The sequence below is a fragment of the Lolium rigidum genome, chromosome 1 (assembly GCF_022539505.1).
Source record: "Lolium rigidum isolate FL_2022 chromosome 1, APGP_CSIRO_Lrig_0.1, whole genome shotgun sequence".
Classification (NCBI taxonomy): domain Eukaryota; kingdom Viridiplantae; phylum Streptophyta; class Magnoliopsida; order Poales; family Poaceae; genus Lolium; species Lolium rigidum.
The window spans coordinates 30,012,317-30,021,439 of record NC_061508.1 but is presented as its reverse complement, the minus strand read 5'-3'; the positions used below and the strand labels follow the sequence as shown (position 1 = coordinate 30,021,439).

At 49.1% G+C, this 9,123-nt stretch overlaps 1 non-coding gene across 1 annotated transcript; it reads left to right on the top strand.

Annotated features, from left to right (window-relative positions):
- Nucleotides 1-262: 262 nt before the first annotated feature.
- Nucleotides 263-421, top strand: LOC124685597. Its single transcript, XR_006997578.1, has one exon. It is a non-coding gene; the product is annotated as a U1 spliceosomal RNA (small nuclear RNA).
- The last annotated feature ends 8,702 nt before the right edge of the window (nucleotides 422-9,123 follow it).

Below are 9,123 nucleotides of genomic sequence, written 5' to 3'. Positions count from 1 at the left end.
CTGAAACATTTCTAATTTAAGGCAATACAGATATTTCACAACTCAACCTATGAAATAAGCCAAACTTCTAAAAGCTTAAAAGAAGTCTCCAAACAGATTCTACAAGCTTCTCCTCACTGCAGTTTTCCCCCAGAGTTTTCCATAAGCCAGCTTATGAATAAGCATAAGTCCAAAAGAAGTCGCCCTTAGTCCCATACGGGAAGTCTGAGAAGATCGACGTCGGCAAGACAGATTACTACCAGGGGTAGGACGACTTGAAAAATCACTTACGTGGACGGGGTTATTGGGTGATCAAAAATACTCATGGCCTAGATCAATGGCTCACATTGCACTTAGTGAGCATGTTGATATACCATCTCCCCTTGTGGGAGAGTGGATGTCGTAATTTGTGCCAGAGGGCATACGCGTTCGCGCGGCCCTGCCAAATTTAAATTTCAAATTTTATTTTTAATCTTGTTTTGAGAACCTACATTAGATCTGTGTGTCATTTCATTAAGCTTACAAAATAAGATTGTTTACATTCCCCGTAGGACCAGAACCCCACCACCATGGCACATTGGCACCACACGGTAGCCAGGCACATCTCTCCCCGGTTCACGCCTACATGATAGCCAAAGGCTCCACTCGTGCATAACACCAGCAGGCACTAAACCGGCAGGAGTTGCGGTGCCCTTGAACACCCTAGCATATTGCTCAATCCAAAGCGACCTCAAGATGAGCATGATAGCAGAGTTTGCAACTCTAGCATCTGCCCGAGAGAGGTGATCAACCACGCTGGGCCGCTTGGTGGGAAGCCAACTATCCTTGGTGGGAGCAGGGGGTCCCAAGCCAGCACGCCGAGAGAACCCCACCTAAATGGAGCGAGCAGTAACGCCAGGTGATCCGACGTCTTGTCAGCGGCATCGCAGAGCATGCACAAAACGTGGGAGAGGGGAGGCTACGCCGCAACTGAAGGAGACAACCAAGTGTGGAACCTGAATTTGTAGGGGGGCAAAGGAGTTCCACACGTGAACTGCATCGGGTAGCGCAGTAGTGCCATGGAAGAACACTCGGTATATATGCAGACCTCGACGTGAGCATGCCATCCTCCGTCCACTTCTAAGTGAACTTTTTGTCGCCGTCACCAAGCGGCACGGCACCCACCGCGTTCCACATGTTGGAGGAACTGCACGACTGCGTTCACAGAGAGCTCGCCCACGATGTCCCTGACCCAAGCATTATGAAGAACCCCGTCGCTCACCATATACGCCGCTTGACAACGCCAGGCCGGCGAAGCTGAAAATACAATAGAGTTTATGATATGAGACTGGACTTTTAGCGCAGGTGCGCGTCGCGCACGCATATCTCAGCCGTTCACCATCGCATGCAGCAGGCAGGGTTTTCTTTGGATCCATGTTGTCCTTTGTGTGTTCACAGGAGGAGTAGTACAGTAAACTGTGATTCTAAATTGAGGAGTCCCACCATATTTTGTCTCCTTCCCACCATCATTTTGGTTCCCTGTGAGAGAAAGTTTCGCACGTGAGAGAGAGAAATAGCCAGCTACATGCACATCATCTGTACTTTAGAACAAAATTAAACCAAAGAACAAACAACTTTTGCAGAAGGGAAGGAGAGAGAAAGCTTTGCTGCATGTGAGAGCAAACTTTGAGAGAGACTATGAGGTGTGAGAGAAATCTTTTACAGAGCTTTGAAGAGAGAAGGAGAGGATTCGGCGCAGACCTGATATTTTTTTGGCAGGGCCAGAGGCATGGGTTCTGTTCACAAGAGAAGTGCAAAAAGTCAACCCACTGATAATTACCTAACATTCACCTGACAACCTGCATGCATCCCGAGAAAAGTGAACGGGGAGATAGGGGTGCGCATCGCGCACCTGCTCTACTACAACTTTTCCTTATGATATTTGTTTTGTATATATAGAACATACATTTTGATCATGATGGTATATCCTCCTTAAGGACACCAGCTTGCAAGTTGATGTGCACAGCTGTAAGTGCACAGATACCGCAGCCACGCATCGATAGCCATCGTTTATGTTTGTCAAGATGCCGTATGCTAACCAGTTCTGGTAGCAAACATGTCAGTCCCGGCTTAGAACTCAACAAACTTCGTATATTTTATAGACGCGCTGCGCATATGAAGTGCATCTGGAAAGTTGGTTCCAGATTACATATTTAGATCCAGGTTGGCTACTGCCTCATCAATCGCGCATATATAAACATCTTCTATTGTCATTGACTCATGGATATCTATACAATACCAGTTAGCTTAACTGCACACTCGTCATGTACTGCAGTCAGATTGTCGCTTCACTGTTCGTTGCTGCCATTCTCCTCTGCTCGTGCGCAGCGTGCGTAGATTCATCGCCCTACTACGCTGGTACGATCGGCGAAGTGGAGACACCGAGCACGGCCGTGGGGGAGGGAGTCCATGGTGACAGGAGAGCTTCGGAGAGGAGAATCTTGAGGTCGTTGGGACAGAGGCTGCCTGAGAAGGCGCCCCCGCCTCCAAAGCCCAACAAGTCTTTTGGGGCGAGGACTCGGCCGCTGGCGCCACCGCCGCCATGCATTCCGGCGGTACATGATAGGTTCGGTTGATGTGCTTTCACTTGTAACTCCTGTTTGGGTCGTTGCTGTGATTGTCGTTGCATCACATGTTGTTCTATTGTGTATGCATGTTTTTCCATATCTGCATGATGTCAATATGCTGGCAATCATTGAAGCTGTTGTAGTTTTCTTAACTATTAGTAATTGGTTTTAAACATAAGGCCTAAGCCCAGCTTTAAATTAATAAAGCCACAACGGCGGAGTACAGAGGTGCTGAGAACAGCTTACAACACAAAGAAGCTACAAGCAAAAAACAACAGAGATGAAACACAGCTTGCAACACCAAGGTCCTCTTCAACGATCAGCAGCCCGGCGCCGGTGGAGCTCGAGAGGGAGACGAGCAAGTGTGGTCGGACATGGAAAACCCCGCGGAATCGATCATCGGCCTCAGCCATACCATCGCCGAAGAAGGCTCCCTGCCTCCTCGCCCCGGCTCGAAGGGCGCCGTACCGTCGGCCGATGGAGGCGCTCCCCGAGCTTGATCGCGGACTAACGGCGACGTCCTAGGAAGGAGAACCAAGCACACCGACACCATACCACACACACTGAGAAGCACAACAGCAAGCCGGAGCTCGAACGCATCGGAGACGAAGCAGTTGGGCATGCTGGAGAAGAGCACCGGCACACCACCCGCACACACAACCTGCGCCCACAACCTACCCAAACTCCCCAAGACCGCGCCTTCAGCAAGGTTAGCGACGCTACAGCGAAACCGCAGTCCAATCCGGGATTAGGTTTTCACCCAGGGAGCAAGGAGGAGGGGGAGGGACAGTACCTCGACGGTGCCCCCAGCAGGGAAGGCGGCGCCCAAGGACGTCTCCGCCGTCGTGACCGGTACCACCGGTCAGGGATTTCTCCCGGTCGCAGAGTCCCGCCACCAGCAGCTCGGCCGAACAGGGCCAGGGAGCTTGGACGCCATGAGGAGAGGAGGGACTAGTACCTTCAGATCTGGCGTCGGCGACCACCGAGGGGGCCCCGGGCCAAGGCCAGCACCCGCCGGCTCCGCGCCGCCCACACGGCCGCAGAAGCCAGCCCGCACCCGCGAACACCGCTCGCCGCCGAGCCGGAGTCACCGCACCACTAGATCAGGGCCGCCGCCCTGAGATCCCGAGCCCCCACCGAGGGGGTCGCCGGCCGAGACCTCCCGAGCCCACAGCGAATCCAGGCCCGCCATCGACACCGGAGGAAGAACCGAGCGGCCGCCCCAGCCATGGCAAACCCGGCGCGGAGCTCCTCCATCTATACGCCGCGCGGGGAGCCAGGGGCCCAGATCCCCGCCGCCCCCATCACCGGCGTCGCGAGCCAGGCCCGGCGGCGCCTCAGGGAGCGACGAGGAGGGGGGACGGAGGGGGAAGGAGCGGCGGCGGCGGCTGTTAGGGTTTTCGCCCCCCGGTCGCCTGGAGGAGGCGACGCGAGGGGGAAACCGTTTCGTGAAAAGAGCCACTATTAATTGGTTTAGATACGACGGCCAAATGAAACCTCAATCCCATACTTCAGCTTTTGCATATAGTTCACCGGTGTCAGCTCCAACCTCAATCTCCTGCGAGGGTCGGAATCCTCCACCGTCGCCTGAGTGAAGGAAGATGTTGGCGATTACTTCGCTCAAATCCGTCTGAACCCGGGCTCGTGGCCCAGGGCGATGAGCTTCAACTGAGGAATTAAGTGATCAACTGCTGCAATATTAGTAGGCTCTCACGAGGTATCAAACTGCCCCCGAGGCAATCAGAAGATCACAATTCACAAGACAGTTGAAGCAAGTTGAAGCAAATAGTGTTAATATATATAATATGTTTCATCTTCCTCTTAGTACCGTTGCTCATGAAGAATTGCATAATTTGGAGCAAGAGCTGCTGGATTTGAATATTACAACAGATTATGACATATGGTCTTTTAATTGGGAAAGTAACTTCTCTACAACGAAGGTGTACATGGAACTTATTGAAAATCATCCTACACCTAACTGCATCTCTACAATATGTAAAGCTTGTAGCATTCCAAGACACAAATTCTTTGCCTGGTTATTGTTTAATGGTAGACTGGATACAAAAGTGATGATGAAGCACAAACATTTCTATGTGGAGTTCTCAGATTACATCTTGTGTGATACCTGTCCTCAAGAAATAAATATACACCTCTTTTTTGAGTGCACCTTCAGTCTAAGCTTCTGGTGGGCACTTGGTATAGAATGGAATGTGGATATGAATCTTTATCAAATGATGGATGATGCTAAATAGAGAATCTCCCTGGATTTCTTTATGGAAATAATGATTGCTGGATGTTGAAGCATTTAGGATCAAAGAAATGATGCTATTTTTAATGGGAATCCTCCAAATATTCAGAGATGTATTGGCAAATTTAAAGCCACTTTTACATTTACTATGCATAAAGCTAAGTCTAGTCTTAAGGAAGGGATGCAATCCTGAATTGATACCCTATGAGCATGTAATAAATGATACTCCATTGTAAATACCCTACCCATTATTTAATAGAAAAATGACACAGTAGGGAGCCTTTTTCTACTGTATTTGTGTCAAAAAAAACTGCCCCCAAGGACTAAAATCTGTCTTTACTTTAATATCAGGAGCTATGGATAGAAAGAAACGAGACAGTTTTCAACAATGTATCTACAATGCCAATGGTCCTCATGCAAACGATAAAGAATGAGAGTAAGAACTAGATCCTAGCCGGTGCTAAACACCTAGCGGAGACTACACGCTAATTTCTCCTTTTTTTTTTGTCTGGTTTGCCTAGGCCATTCCTACGTTTGATTCTTCTATATCAATATCAATATAAAAGGCAAAGCATTTGCCTCGGTTTTTTTTTTTTTAAGTGATCAACTGATCATGCTCACCTTACCAAGGGAGGGGCACTGTAAGATTTCGATGGGCCTGTCTATCGCATGGCCCCATGTAGTCCTTGTTCATTTAGTACACTTCTCAAATGTATTGGAGTGTATTGGAAGGTATTGGGAATTTTTTTTGACTTAGCTGAGATTTTAATCCCCCTCAAACCGCCCTAATACACTTTGGGATTGGTGAAACCGAACAAAGTCGTAGTGGAGCCGCTGCTTCGCGCAACGCTTGCCTCAACCGCGGCACGAATGTTTTTTTGTCAAGAAAATTCAAGTTTCTCTCTGTCTCGAGAATGAAAAAACACTGGCAACATATTCGAAGAGTACCACTGCTACATTTTATAAAAAATGCCACTGGAAAACATGATTTAATGGGCTATGTAGCTGCTGAATGTAGGAGCGGGGAGGGGGGGGGGGGGGGTGGTTTTGAAATCAAAGATAGTCTTTTATTGTAAATGTTTTAAGATGCATCCACTAGTGGAAACATGGCCTTTTGCACCGGTTTTTAAAGGCCATATGCACCGGATGGGCAACCGGTGCAAACCATCCGGTGCAAAAGGCCCCCCCCCCCTTTTGCACCGGTTGGCTTACGAACCGGTGCTAAAGGGGTCTCCACGTGGCCGGCTGTGGGGCGCTCGGCGGGGAAGCTTTTGCACCGGTTCGTAATACGAACCGGTGCAAAGGGTTGGGCCGCGGCAGCATTTTAGTGCCCTTCCCTGCCGCGGCAGGGAATTGCACTAAAACGCTGCCGCGGCAGAGACTCTGCCCCATTCGAAACACGGTATAATATTAATAATGCAGACAATTCAAATATATATATATATATAGGAAACCATTATATTACATATATCGATCAAAGTGACACACGTTCATGCATATATATATGTCTACATCAACTTTGATACTGGATGTCGGCCACATAGTGTTCTCCGTCCGGAGCTAAGACTTGCTCAACTAAGAATCCCGCCAGCTCTTCTTGAATTGCTCGTACACGCTCGGTTGCTAGAAGACCGTCCCGCAACCGTTCGATCTAATCATTTGAAAAAGGTACGGTGGTCAATATATATGTGTGTGTATGTGAATGAAACAGAAGGTGATAAAATAAAGCCATGAATGTTGTTTACTTACATCAAGTTGTTCCAAAATGTCCCTCTTATGGTGGGTATTCTGGCGGATGAACTCGCAAACGTAATACCCGCATAAATTATTCCCGTCCTCCTGCCTCAAGCACTTTACGAGAACAAAATTCAATCAAAATAATATATATATATAATCAAGGATGATAATAATGGTATTGAAACTAGAATCATCAAAGAGATGCGCGGCGTAGCCGTATTACTTACCGGTACTTGTTTTATTCGAAGTTCTTTATTCTTTAAACCCGGAGACTTGTTGGTGAACCGTATCCAAGCCTTGAGGAGGATATCAGCCATGTCCCCCCACGCCTCAAGGGGTTTACTCTTCGAGTCCATGACTTCTACTATCCCGGTGTCGGGTTCAATGACTAGCAGGATATAGTGAAACCTGCGGACACACATATAAATGCATAACTCATCAATTACACTTAACACATGGAGTAAGCGAAAAAGATTTAATGTGTGAAGACAAGTAACACTCACGAGAAGTTGTAAGGAAATAGTATTGCCCTTTTGTATGAGTTTTTCCTTAAGACATATACCAAGTTATTCTCTCGTGTCCTTGGGAGAGTTGTGGACAGTATACCCATTCACGGTATATGGGTCAACGAACCCAAGATCATAGATTTGCCCCTTGCGGCATTCGCGGATCTTCATTCCGCATAATACAATGAGAGTATGGTTATATGCATGCAATGGACGAGCCGCGGTAGAGACTTAATTACATAAATAATACTTACGTACGTAGGCACTCAGCAGAGATTTGTCGAGGGCGTCTTGGTTGAATAACTGAAATAATTCACAAAATTCGATGTTCATCACGTCATTTCGCCCGTAGTGCTCATCTCGTGATTGCCACCATGATCCAGTTCTTACCATCCTTACATTTTTCCATGTACCAATTATGCAGTCTTCGCAGCTTGCTTTGATAGATTAGGCAACTCCTCAGCTCCGACAAGAGGTTGCCCGTACTTGTACTCGGTATGCTATTTGGACATCATCACCCGTACTTGTAAGGAATTCCGCATCGATGCGGCTTAAGTACTCAGGAATACTCATACCGACCGCATCCGCCTCATCTTTGTATAGTCTTACCATCTCCGGATCAAAGCACGCTGTGACATCGGGATACACTTGGAGCGGGGGCACGAGTTTTTCTGGTTTCCAAGCTGGGGAACTGGTTTCCCGTCTACCTTACTTTTTTCCCACCGATCTCTTGCCGACACATTTGACTTGCGAATAGACCGGTCATAGTTCGATGAAAGACTTGGCTCAGGTTGATGAAGGCTCTTCAGCAGTTTCAACTTCTTTTCCAGAGATATAGCTGGCTCCGGCTCAAGCCGGGGCTTTTTCAATTTCAACATTTGTTGCTTGTGTTGTTCAGCTACGATCTTGGCATTTTCCTCAACTCGTATAGTCATAAGGTCTCTTGGGAGGAACCTTAGGCACTCTTGGGAGGGGCTCTTGTTTGCGTCTCGGTGATCCGTTACGACTCAGCTGTGTCGTAGTGGACCGCCTAATTTTGCTCTTAGACTTGGGCTGCGGCGGCGGAGAAGGCTCACGCGGCGGCGGAGAAGGCTCACGCGGCGGCGGAGAAGGCTCACGCGTCGGCGGGGAAGGCTCACGCGCCGGCGGGGAAGGCTCACGCACTGGAGACGGCCGCATCGGTGGAGAATGCTGCCTCGGTGGAGACCTTGTTGGCGCCTTCCAACCCGGAATCACAATGAATTCTTTTCGCCATAGAACCGTAGTGTTCTTGGCTTCTCCCAGCTCTAGCAAATCCCCTTCACCGGCTGGGTGGTCAAGCCTCGCCGGCCCATACCCATCCATAACTTGATCCACCCCGGCAACAGCGTAGCCAGGTGGAACCGGCTTGAAGTGGTATCTTTGATCGGCATCGGCGGTAAGACATAGCCGACCGCCGCCTTGAGCGTTAAGTAGCCCATCGTTTGGAAATGTAGCTCACAAGGTGTAGACTCCGTGATAAAGTCCACGGGGTAGAGATCAAGATCCATCTCGCGGTTCCACAGGGGAGGGAGGAGCCATCTCGTGCATCATCACCGAGCAGCTCCGTGGAAGCCACGCCGCTTTTCCGCCGAGATCCCCGGCCGGTAGCATCGAATGCAACTTCTTCTATCTCGCGGATTAGGTTGAGGTTGGGTGACCGTGACTCGAGCTCGACATTATCATCCTCACTTGCTCCTCTAGCTTAGCAACGCGTTCGTGAACCACATCCTTTTGCCTCCGACGGCTTCTATCGGGATATTTCTTCGTTTCTGCAGGAAACCCAATACACCACGGCTTGCCACCTCGATGTGGTTCGTGTTCGTCCTGAGTGTTCAGGATTCCCAAGGGCGCGTGTGAGCTGGTCCTTCTCTCTTTCGGGACGGAACTTCCCCTCTTCAACTTCCTTTGCAACATTTCTAAAGGCTTCGATGGGAAGTGGGTTTTCCTTATGTATTTGTGTATATATGCATAACCCTTGTGCGTCCAACGTGCCCCCATGTGCGTAAAACCAATCCCTTGACCGCTG